Genomic DNA, 12,330 nt, shown 5'->3' on the forward strand with positions numbered 1-12,330 from the left:
CCATCATTATAGGCACAATCTCTAAATCACATAAGATATAGCAGAAACAGTTGTTATTCAGTGCTCAAGAGTTTGGTAACCTGCTGTTTTAATTGTTTTGTTTGCTTATCTGAGTCATTGTGTGGCTCTAAATTCCTGAAAGTTAAGGGAGGCATCATTCCTGGCTCTATTTGTTGTTATGTTATTGGATGATGGCCCTGGAATGCACGTATTTTTTATGTCAAGTATATGCTGCTGTGCTGAGCTTCATGCTTATCTTGAATTTTAAAATTTGATAGAGGGTATCTCTCTGATTCGCAGGATGCCATCCCATGGATTGATAGCGTTTATACTGCCTGAGTATTTTGAGTCATTAAATTACAGTTGTATGAACATCTTTGAAGGCATAAGTCACAAACAATGCCACACCAGTTTGGAATTATGATTAATAGGTTGGTATTTATTTAAAGGGGTAAAAACTTACAGATCACCATCCCAGACAACAGCCCTCTGCGCAACCAGGAAGGCAGGAAGTGAAGAGAGCAAGGAGAGGGAAGTGGCCGCTTTTTTAAAGGGAGAAAGACCACGCCCCAATGGGCTGATATCTCAGCGGCTATAGGCTGGAGGAGCGGGAGGACCTCCCGCAACACTTCCCCCTTTTGTTTAAATAAGAGAGTTTTAAACCTCCTATGAAATTGTATACAATAAGTACAAATATCCTATTCTAACGAGCTTAGGTCTTTTAAATAACTTGGCCAAGTCATGAGAGAAAGTAACTACATTTATATAGTCTTCAACCCCATCAAAGATCTGAGAAGGGAAATAATGTTACATGGGTAATTAGGAAGTTCAGTAAAACAACTTCCAAAACATGCAACAAATCACAGAGACAACTAGCTACCTGGGCAATCACCCAAAGTCATGTTAGCAGCATTGAAGCGACCAACTTTGCCTAAGACCTAACATAACTGACATACCATTTTTAAAGGCAAGCAACTTTTCAAAACTATCTTACCCTGTCTTGGCAGGATATGACAGTCCTGTTTTATCCATTGATGCATGCTCTGTATCTCTGTCAGTGGTTGAGGTATGGGCATTTCTTTGCCCAAAAGCCAGTTCTGCCAAAAAGAAAGGCTCCAGGTGGAGTGTCTTTGGTGCTCAACATTCTCTCAGGAATAGAGCGGTGTTGCCAGGAGAAATTGTGTCCCACTACCACAAAACTCTGAGTTAGATTAAAGGCCATTTTCTACAGCTCATTGAAGAAGTTGAAGATTATCTATCTATATTGAGTATAATCTCTATATATCTAAAGAACCTGATTTGTCTAATTATAAATGACAAACTTAGATGACTATTAATTTATATAATTCTCAATATCTATCTAACTTAAAGACTAAGAAAATAAACGACTGTGAAACAAATGAGGACAATGACCTCCAAATATAAACAATGTACAAATATACATTGCAGTAGGTAAATATATATCAATACACAAACATTATATAAGTATCTTAATCAGAGGTAGAAATGTACACTGCAATATGGTAAATATATACTATATATATATATATATAAATTCAATATGTCAATACATAAAAAATGTTTTAAACAGAGGTAGAAACATGCATGCATACAATAGTCAATATAATTTAACTTTGTATCAATATACAAGAATCTATACCAATATATTTGTCTAAAAACAGTAACTCACAATTACAAATCTATTATCCCATCATCCCTCTTTTTTTTTTTTTTGAAAATGATCCCTGAGCTTATAAAATTCCTCCCCCAACCCTCAATCGTATACTAATTATAATCAACCCCTAAATGATGTCCCTAAACCCAAGGGCAAACTTTACTGGGAGAGGGGGCGCTTATGCCTCCACATGACAGATACACCCTGAGGAGTTGCAGCTTTCAGCAACTGGCAACTGCGTGCTCTGGTTTGCACCACGTAAGAGCTGTGCTTGCAAGGGAGATTTAAAAATGACTCAGAAAAGAGCAAACCACGCTGGCAGAGACTACGCAGGCCTGTTGAGTTTAATTCCACGTGGGGAGGCAGATGATAGGGTGCATGGGGACTGGAAGTCAATCTGTGGTGTCCAAAGGGAAAATATAAAGAACTGCAGCAAGAAAAGCCAGTGCGTGATGATTTATGTTAAGCTGCTGGCTCCACGCACAAGACACAGGCCACAAGGCCGCCACAAGGTCGCCGCCGAGGAAGGGAGGCTCACGCCAAGCTGAACTCGAGGCCGGCAGCCGAGAGGGGGAAGGAGGGGTCCTAACACCAAACTTTGAGTGCCAACTGAAGGTGTAAGTCACAAACAATGCCACACCAATTTGGTTATGATTGATAGGGTGGTATTTATTTAAAGGGGAAAAAACTTACAGATCACCATCCCAGACTACAGCCCTCTGCGCAACCAGGAAGGGAGTCTAGGAAGTGAAGAGAACTAGGAGAGGGAAGTGGCCACTTTTTTAAAGGGAGAGACCATGCCCCAATGGGCTGGTGTCTCAGCGGCTATAGGCTGAAGGAGTGGGAGGACCTCCCGCAACACATCTTGCTTGTTATACTTGCTTTGATTTTTTTAAATCAATATGACTGTTTTATATGCCTGCATGGATATGTACCATGAAAGTGATCAAAGGATATCAGAAATCCTTACTCTGGAAAATGGATAGTTATAATCCCCATGCAAGTACAGGCAAATTTGTCCATCTCCATTCAAAATCAGCAAGAGTGCTGACTTAATCTGCCCTCTCTCCAGGTCTGTGTTGATTATTTATGACCAACATTTATATTTCTACTGTTTTCATCTGTCCACTTTTAACTGTTTTATACAGGAAGTTCTTTTTGTTCAAAATGTTATTGGTATTGCAGTTTATATTAGGATACTTCAGGGTCTGGAAGAAGACTACAGAACTGGAGTGAAAACAACTCTTTGTAGAAACTTCAATAAAAGCCTGTTAGTTTTTCTATCCCATTGTTTGTGTTATTGAGGTTTGCAATGGAGACAGAGTCTTAATGTGTACTGCCACCTCTCCTGGACCTGATTATATTGACTTGCATGACATTTAACTCAGAGACAAATATACCCACCTCTGTTTTCTGAGTGTTGTGGTCAAAGGCACAATACACCAATACACCCATTTGTGTATCTTTTTTCCTTTCTATGATGAGGAATTTTTCATACAATTTTTCTCATGCATACAATTTACTGTTGATCTTTTTTCTCATCTCACCCTGTTAATAGATATTGTTCTTATAAGGTGAAATCCCATTCAAAGTGTATAGAAATGACAGAATTGACTCTCCTTTTCAATTTATTTCTAAAGTAACTGACTATATCAGAGAATAAGAATGGGGAGCACCAGAATCATACAACGGTACTGTCAAAGAAGTATGCATTTCCAATGATGTCACTGTCATGCTTACATTGTATACATGTGTGGTATATTTTTGAAGGCAGTGACCTATGATGATGTGCATATCAACTTCACTCAGGAAGAGTGGGATTTGCTGAATCCTTTCCAGAAGAATCTCTACAAAGATGTGATGCTGGAGACCTTCAGGAACCTCACTACTATAGGTAAAAATGAATTTCCTTCATGTTTCAAAATATGGAGACAACCTTTCCTTGTCTTATAATGTTGTTCTGTAATTTGATTTAGAAAGAAGAAAATGAGATGAATAACACAATCATAGTTGTTAGGTGCACTTAAGATAATGAGCTAATTGTTGTACAATATTAAATAATATAATATACATATTCTGGTACTGTATTTCAGGGTACATTTTGGAGGACTGTAACACTGAAGAACATAGTCAATGTTCTAGAAGACCTGCAAGGTAATTTTCCTGTGCAAGTTTATAAAAATGTGCCTCTGATGAGTTTGTAATATGTCCTGGAACAATGAATCAAAAGCAGTAGCATAAATAAGCACAGCTTTAAATGCATTGATGGTTATTAAATTCTCACAAATCCATATTCCTCAATTTCTCATATGTGAATTGCATTTGCAAGGCATTCATTAAAGAAAAAGTCAAGGAAGCAATGACTAAACAGAAATCACCATTTGAATCATAGCAACGTGAGAGCTATGTAGTAGATCTGTCAGTCCATTTCTTTCTTGCTATTCATGACAAAAACTGTATACACATTTCAGTGATGAGTGTAGCTGCAAACTTTCTCCTAAATCAATAGCTCATGGTAAGACTTGGATTACTCATATACTTTTTGTGACTTGTTAAGTTTAGTGAAAGTGGCAGTTAGAGTCAAGGGTCAAGGGGCAGTTGTTGTGGAGAAACCTTAATATCTATACCACAAGTCTATGAGGAACAGCAAGTCAAACCATGAGGATTCAATGTGGAAATCTTTTATTCACTATTCTTCCTTGACTATGTATATCATATGTTAACTCTTGATACAAGCATATGAGAATATGGATATGGAAAGATGTAGCATACGTCTCATTAAGAACAATTAGAAGATAAACTGTAGTTCCCATGGAGAATATACTTGTTCAATTAAGTCCAAGTATACAGTAATTGGTTTTCTACCATCATTGTTAATACATAAACAACTTCACATTACAAAAAAGCCCCATGAGTTCTAAGTCTGTCAATCCTTCTTGGTGTCTTAGTTCACTTAGCCAATGCATAAGGATTCATAGTAAAATTTATAAATGCGGTAAAGTTCGTAATGCACTCAGTGTATGCAGTTCCTTAAAAAACATGAAAAATATCATAGAAAAAATATAGGGACAAGTATAGATGAAATGATAAACCATGACACAATAGAATTTATTATCACAAATATTTTTCCAGATGCAAAATGACCCCTAATGAAAGAAGAAAACATGATTTTAAATGAAGTTATAAGACATTAATATTTGATTCATTTTTATAATTGGAACAAATTATGAAATTAATTCATACAGATCTGAGGTTCAACAGTATATTGAATGTGGTAAAGCTTTTACATGTGTAAATTATCCTTGCAGGATTAAAAGAAATCAAATTGGAGAGAAATTTTCAGGATGTTCTCACTGTGATAAAGCCTTGTCTTATGACACTCACCTTCTAAGGAATGAAAAAACACATACCAGAGAAAAATGCTGTGAAATTAACCAATGTGGTAAAGCCTTTGATTATCACAGTCATCATCAAATGCATGAAAGAACACACACTGGAGAGAAAGCCTATGAATATAGTCAAGATGATAAAGACTTAGTTCTTTATGAAACTCATCAAAGTCATAAAAGAACACATAATGAAGAAAAATCATATGAATTTAATCTGCTTGTTAAGGCCTTTGCTGATCACAGTCATCTTCAAAAGCATAAAAGAACACATACTGGAGAGAAACCCTATGAATGTAATCAGTGTGGTAAGGCCTTTGCACGTCACAGTCACCTTCAATACCATAAAAGAACACATACTGGAGAGAAACCCTATGAATGTAATCAGTGTGGTAAGGCCTTTGCTCAACGTGGTACTCTTCAAAAGCATAAAAGAACACATACTGGAGAGAAACCCTTTGAATGTAATCAGTGTGGTAAGGTCTTTGCTCACAACTGTTCTCTTCAAAATCATAAAAGAACACACACTGGAGAGAAACCCTATGAATGTAATCAGTGTGGTAAGGCCTTTTCACGTCATAGTTACCTTCAATACCATAAAAGAGCACATACTGGAAAGAAACCCTATGAATGTAATCAGTGTGGTAAGGCCTTTGCTCAACGTGGTACTCTTCAAATGCATAAAAGAACACATACTGGAGAGAAACCCTATCAATGTAATCAGTGTGGTAAGGCCTTTGCTGACAACAGTAGTCTACGACAGCATATAAGAACACACACTGGAGAGAAACCCTATGAATGTAATCAGTGTGGTAAGGCCTTTGCTCAACGTGGTACACTTCAAAGGCATAAAAGAACACATACTGGAGAGAAACACTATGAATGTAATCAGTGTGGTAAGGCCTTTGCTCAACGTGGTACACTTCAAATGCATAAAAGAACACATACTGGAGAGAAACCCTATGAATGTAATCAGTGTGGTAAGGCCTTTGTTGAAAATAGTACTCTTCAAACGCATAAAAGAACACACACTGGAGAGAAACCCTATGAATGTAATCAGTGTGGCAAGGCCTTTGCACGTCATAGTCAGCTTCAATACCATAAAAGAGCACATACTGGAGAGAAACCCTATGAATGTCATCACTGTGGTAAGGCCTTTGCTCAATGTGGTACTCTTCAAATGCATAAAAGAATACATACTGGAGAGAAACCCTATGAATGTAATCAGTGTGGTAAGGCCTTTGCACGTCACAGTCATCTTCAAAGGCATAAAAGAACACATACTGGTGAGAGACCTTATGAATGTAATCAATGATGTAAGGTCTTTGCTCACAACTGTTCTCTTCAAAATCATAAAAGAACACATACTGGAGAGAAACCCTATGAATGCCATCAATGTGGTAAGGACTTTGCATGTCACAATCATCTTCAATTGCATAAAAGAACACATACTGGAGAAATATATGTGAATGGAATCTGTCCTGAATCCTTTTTCCCAATCATTTTCAAATATGTAAAATAAGACATCCTATAGCGAAACTCTGAGTTTAATATGTGTGTTCTTTAAAAACATGAGAAAAATCATACTGTAGTGATACTCAATGAAAATCAGTGTCAGAATGTTTGGTGCTTCATATAGGCGTAAGACTTTTTGTGTGTAATCAATCTGATTAAGTTTGTGGTGCATATTACCATAATCTTTGGACCTGAGGAAAAAACTGAGGGCTTATTGTAAATTATTCTTTAAACAAAGACAGTTATTGTATAGAAAAGAATTTTATAGTGTCAAAAATTTGTTCAAGCATCATGATACCTCTTATTACTTTAGTTTGAAGTAGCAAACTAATGGACAAACATTTTATGAAGCATTAATGGTTGGAGAAAGGGTATTCAAAGAAACATATATTGGTCCTGAAACCAGAGCCAAAAGAAAGTACCTTGTCTCTGAATCTAGAAGTAGTTTATGAAACAACATCTCTCTGAAAAGAGCCAACATTAAAAGGGGCCAGTAAAGTTGACACACAATTTGGCTCTCAAATCAGATCCATAAAAACAAACTCTATCCTTGTCCAACTGAGCACAAAAGCAACGAATCGCTCGGCATAAAATCAAGGCCATCCCTGAGCTTTTTCAGGATCAGGGATTGAAATCCAGCAAATTCCCACCATCAAAATCTCCTTTGCTCTCTGTTATTAAGAAGTCCTATTTGAGCCATATGCTCATTCAGTATACAGCTGTCCCTTTCCACACTTTGCAGAGGTATTCATACTCATGTTTTCTTCCTTCTCAAATAAATCTGATTCAAGATTTATGTGAATACCTCTTTTACTGGAATGTTTCAGAAACTCCTGGAGTTGAGCCAAGGTACAATTGATGCCTCTGTTTGGGAACTAGTTCAGAAGATGACAGAGGAATTCGACATATATTATGAAATATTCCCTTGGGAGTAGAGGAGATCAGCACCAGATATTTCTACTGGGAAACTTTCTTTTTTTTGGTTTTTGTTTTTTTTTCTTCTGTTTTTTGAGACTGGGTTTCTCTGTAGCTTTGGGGCCTGTCCTGGAACTACCTCTTGTAGACCAGGCTGGTCTCTAACTCACAGAGATAGATCCACCTGCCTCTGCCTCCCAAGTGCTGGGATTAAAGTTGTACACCACCACTGCCCAGCCTGGAAAACTTTCTTAGAAGAATTAATTTCTTTTACTTCAAGTCTAAGTTTGCTTTTTTTTACATGAACAAATTCATTGGGTAAGTAAGCTGTACAATGACTCTCAGCTCCTCTTTTACAGAAATGAATGAATGTTTACAGGAGAAAAGTGTTCATGAGTGAAAAACTGTCTTAAAAGTTGTGTTCATTTTAGTTATGTAATGTATGTGTGTGTGTCTTGTGTGTATTTGAATGTGCATTCTGTATCCACATAAAGATAATACCTTGGATATTATTGCAGAAGAAATTACAGGAAGCTGTCAAACATCTGACATTAGTTCTCACCTAGGCATGACTCTAGTGCCTCATATATTTTAAGTCTATTTATATCTTTTTGAAATCTGGAAATAGGAACACACTCTTAAAAAAAGAAAGTTCAATTCATGACAACAATTGGTTAATTTCTTTCACAGTTTTCTTTAGCTTTAAGTAAAAATTTTTATCATAACCTTGAAGGAAGTAAATTACATACCATGGTTAATCAAGACTGGTGGAAATCATTGCATTGTGGTTTCTACATTGAAATATTTGAAGTATGTACTAAAGTGAGCTATATGTGTGGCAAATCCATTTAGTGAATTCTATTTTGTAGTCTTTATATTACTTCTATGGATTTTGTTCATCTTTTATTGTGCCTTTACCAAGTGATGGGTATTTTTCTGCTATAATGTATAGAATGGTAAACCCATCATACTTGTTTCCCATTGGTTATTGAAGTGTCAGGCCATGTGGGAACATACTTTTTGAGTAAATGTTTTGGGTTGTTTCTGGTTTTGATTTTTATCTTTTCAGAAATTCCCTTCAGCTTTTGTTTGTTATTAATCCTAGCTTGGATATCAGTAAAAATTTAGGGATAATTTGAACTCATGGTGCTCATATGTCTGCCCCCTGTATACAAGTCCAAGGTTCGATGATGAACTCCAAATGTGTGTGGTTTTTCAACAGAATTTGATAATATTCACATTAAATGACTGATAAAATAAATAATAAGAAACATTAAATATCTTATGTGTATTCAAAGAAGTATTCTCATTCATGTTTTATAGATGTAATAAAGAAGTATAATCAGCAATCAACTGTTTATCTGACACCATCGCTTAATGTTCTTTTCTTTTAAAATTTTTTGATCTTTATTGAGCTCTACATTTTTTTTTGCTGCTCCCCTCCTGCATCCTCCCTTCCCTTCAATACTATCACAAGGCCCCATCCTCCCAATTTACTCTGGAGATCTTGTCTTTTTCTATTCGCATGTATATTAGAACTTTGTATGCCTCTTTAGTGTCCTCATGTTGTCTAAGTTCTCTGGTGCTGTGATTTGTAGGCTGGTTTTCTTTGCTTTATGATTAAAACCCACTTAATGACTGAGTACATGTGATAATTGTCTTCTGTGTCTGGGTCACCTCACTCAAAATGATGTTTTTTAGCTCCATCCATTTGCCTGGAAAGTTCAAGATGTAATCGAGGTTGGGATTCTAGTCTTGCCCATAAGAGTCCTTTCCCACTGAGTCATCTCATTGGTGCTCAAATTCAATTAGAAGAAATATTACAACAGTAGAGTCTTATTTTCTTTTCAAATTGTAAATGCAATTTCATTCAATAATAGAGGACCATGGGAAATTTTGAATAGTCAATCTGCTATGCATGTGAAAATATTCTTACCAGCACAGATTTTTTTAATTTCTTCATTCTGAGAACAAGACATGTATTTATACTTGCTCAAAACCAAAATTACATGCCAGAAAGTTGCATCATTTATTAAAGTTCATTGCCTCTAAGTCTGATAACCTGGCTTCCATATCTTGTTTACCCTAAAACTCTTACAAATTTTTTCATATTTGCTGACTTCATCAGTTACTTATACACACTCCTACATCATCTCATTCACAAATAATTTTTAAATGAAAGGAAGTGTCTTTCAGTGTATTTGCAGTCAAATGACTCCCTAAGTTTAAGGACTAAAACTCACAAAATGGAAGTAGATCATAGACCCCTGTTAATTTTCCTATCTGTGCTACATGCACATCATGGTGCAGGTGTATTCACAAAAGCACACTTCAAACATTTTTAAATGGATGGAATTGACAATGCAATAACAATGACTCATTTTGAACATAAATTATTTGGCCATTTAAATTATACAATTTGAAGAAATATTGTTATTTATCAAAACAATGATGTTCCTTTTTAAGTCTTTCATTATGTTTTCTTTTACTCAATAAGTCCTTTACAAACATTTCAGCTCAACATAGAGGTGCATGGCTCTAATCACAGAACACGGAGTGTGGGTGGGTCCAATTTCAGTGAGTTTGATGCCAGCTTGTTCCACATAATGCATACCTGGCATCAACGGCCACATGGACATATCCTATCTCAAAAAGATCACAAAAGACTCCCAAATTATGGAAGTTTTCCTAATAAAATCTGCCTGGAGTCAGACTGATTTCAACCAACATTTTAAATATTCCCTCACATAAAGAGAACTGTCTTAACAATGAAAATAAGAAGCAATATACAAATTCCATTCACATTCCATCCATTGAATCTTTGACAACCATCTTGAGTGGACTTTATTCTTCAAATGATGAGAGACAGAAGGAACAGTGTGACTTCTCTCCCTTAAGAATTATGACACATGTGGGACCTGGAGAGTTGTCTCAGGAGTACTGCTCCTCTTGGGTACCCAGGTTTGACTCATAGTACCATATCTGATTGGACAGAACTCCCTGTAATTGGAGGTCCTGGAGATGGGTGCATTCTTCTGGCCTCTTAGGGTACAAAATGGGCAAATACTGAAAAGACAGATCTGTATTTGATTCTATATTTTAAATAGGTTTTCTTCATGTGTCTGTTACCTTAAAAAGGAATGAAATTCAATCTAGATGTAGGAGTTTGACCAGTGAGTGTAGCAAGTGTATCTCAGGTACTAGTGATAACCAGAAGACAGTTTCTACTCTCCTGTGACCGGAGGTACAGGCAGTTGTGAGCTGTCTTGTGGGTGCTGGGTATCAAAGATTCTCTGGATGAGTCACCAATGTTCTAAGAGCTGAGCCTTCTTTTCAGCCTCATGAACATGAAGCTGCATTTAACTATGTAGTTTTGTGTTTAGATTCCTTTTCCAAGGTATTTCAGATTTTATCTGAAAATTTTGGCCACACATTGGAATGCCATTTTTATTTTTTTTACTTTAAAATTATACCTTTAATTATAGAATATTGTTAGGATAATACAGCCATAGACAAGACACTAGGATAACTTACCAATACCAACGGGATCCGCTCTCCACAACCACAGAACACAGGCACAGAGTGTCTGGGTATGTGCAGGAGCAGCCAGGGGCCTGCAAACAGCAGGCATGCAAACAGCATTGGTGAAGTGTGACAGAGGCATGACTTCCACAGAGCTCAGCACTGGGAGTGGGCCGCGGATGACTGCAGGAGGAGGGCACTCAGCTGGCGCAGACAGGTATGGGGAGATGGGAAGGCAATCAGAGACCCTCCCTGAGCCTTTCGTCTACAAGGCAAAAGCAGCAAATGGCACACTAGCAAAACCTTTAGGCTGGAGGTGGTGTTGCAGGGCTGGGGGGATGGGGACCGGGTAGAGAAAGGGGTAAAATGAAGTTGGATCAGAGGTGCTGTCTTCTACAAGCTACTCCCAAGCAGACACTTACAATGACTCAACCAAGTCATTGGCTACATACAGATGCCATATCTGAGTTTAGTTACCAAGGATACATAAGTCACCTAATGGGTAAAATGTGAATACCCACAGCAGGCTAGATGCCGTACAGAATAGAAACCACATGCCTGCCCCAAGTTCATGCTCAAATGGGAGGGGCCACTCGGAGTGCTTTTCATTTGGTTGCTTTTGAGGCTGTCACTAGTGAATGACACGGTAGGTGTCACCCAGCTGCGCTCACAGTGACTCTGTAGTGAAAGCACTAAATGCCAAATCCCAAAGAACTTCAACAAAAAAAAAATTTTTGTTTTTTCAAGACAAGGACTCTCTGTGTAGCCCTGGCTGTCCTGGAACTCGATCCTGTAAACCAGGCTGGCCTTGAACTCACAGAGATCTGCCAGCCTCTACCTTCCAAGTGCTGGGATTAAAGGCATGTGCCACCCCCAATCCCCACCCCTGCAAAAAAAAAAGGTTTCTTGAAAAAAAAAACATGTTAACATTTGCAAGTCTGCACTAAGCACCATAAAATGCACTGGGCCCCATCCCCTTCCATCCCCACGGGATGAAGTAAGCACCAATATCCGGGCTACTCATAATTCCTGCCTGGGCTGAGATAAAGAGAACTGAGATACTGGGCGACACTGGGCAACTCTCACTGTAACTCTTTGTACCTGGAGGTGGGAAACACACTCCTCTTTAGGCTTATTCATTTCTTCTGATGAGGCCAAAGAGGTTTCGTCAGAGGAGAAGATAACTCAGTCTGAGAAAGGGCAAAGGACCTAACTGTCCAGTCATTGTCTCACAACTGATGGACACATACGAGCAAGAGTTTAGTTCTGTACAAAACCAAGCCTTACAGGAGAGTGCATGCCTGCGCACTAGTGTTC

The 12,330-nt window shown here is 37.6% G+C and overlaps 1 pseudogene; it reads left to right on the forward strand.

The window, feature by feature from the left end:
* The first annotated feature begins 1,855 nt into the window (after positions 1 to 1,855).
* LOC121458827 overlaps positions 1,856 to 12,330 on the forward strand; it is a 34,479-nt pseudogene continuing 24,004 nt past the window's right edge.

The sequence above is a fragment of the Microtus oregoni genome, unplaced genomic scaffold (assembly GCF_018167655.1).
Source record: "Microtus oregoni isolate MIOR12 unplaced genomic scaffold, Mior012 000018F_ref0000195, whole genome shotgun sequence".
NCBI classification, from domain to species: Eukaryota; Metazoa; Chordata; class Mammalia; order Rodentia; family Cricetidae; genus Microtus; species Microtus oregoni.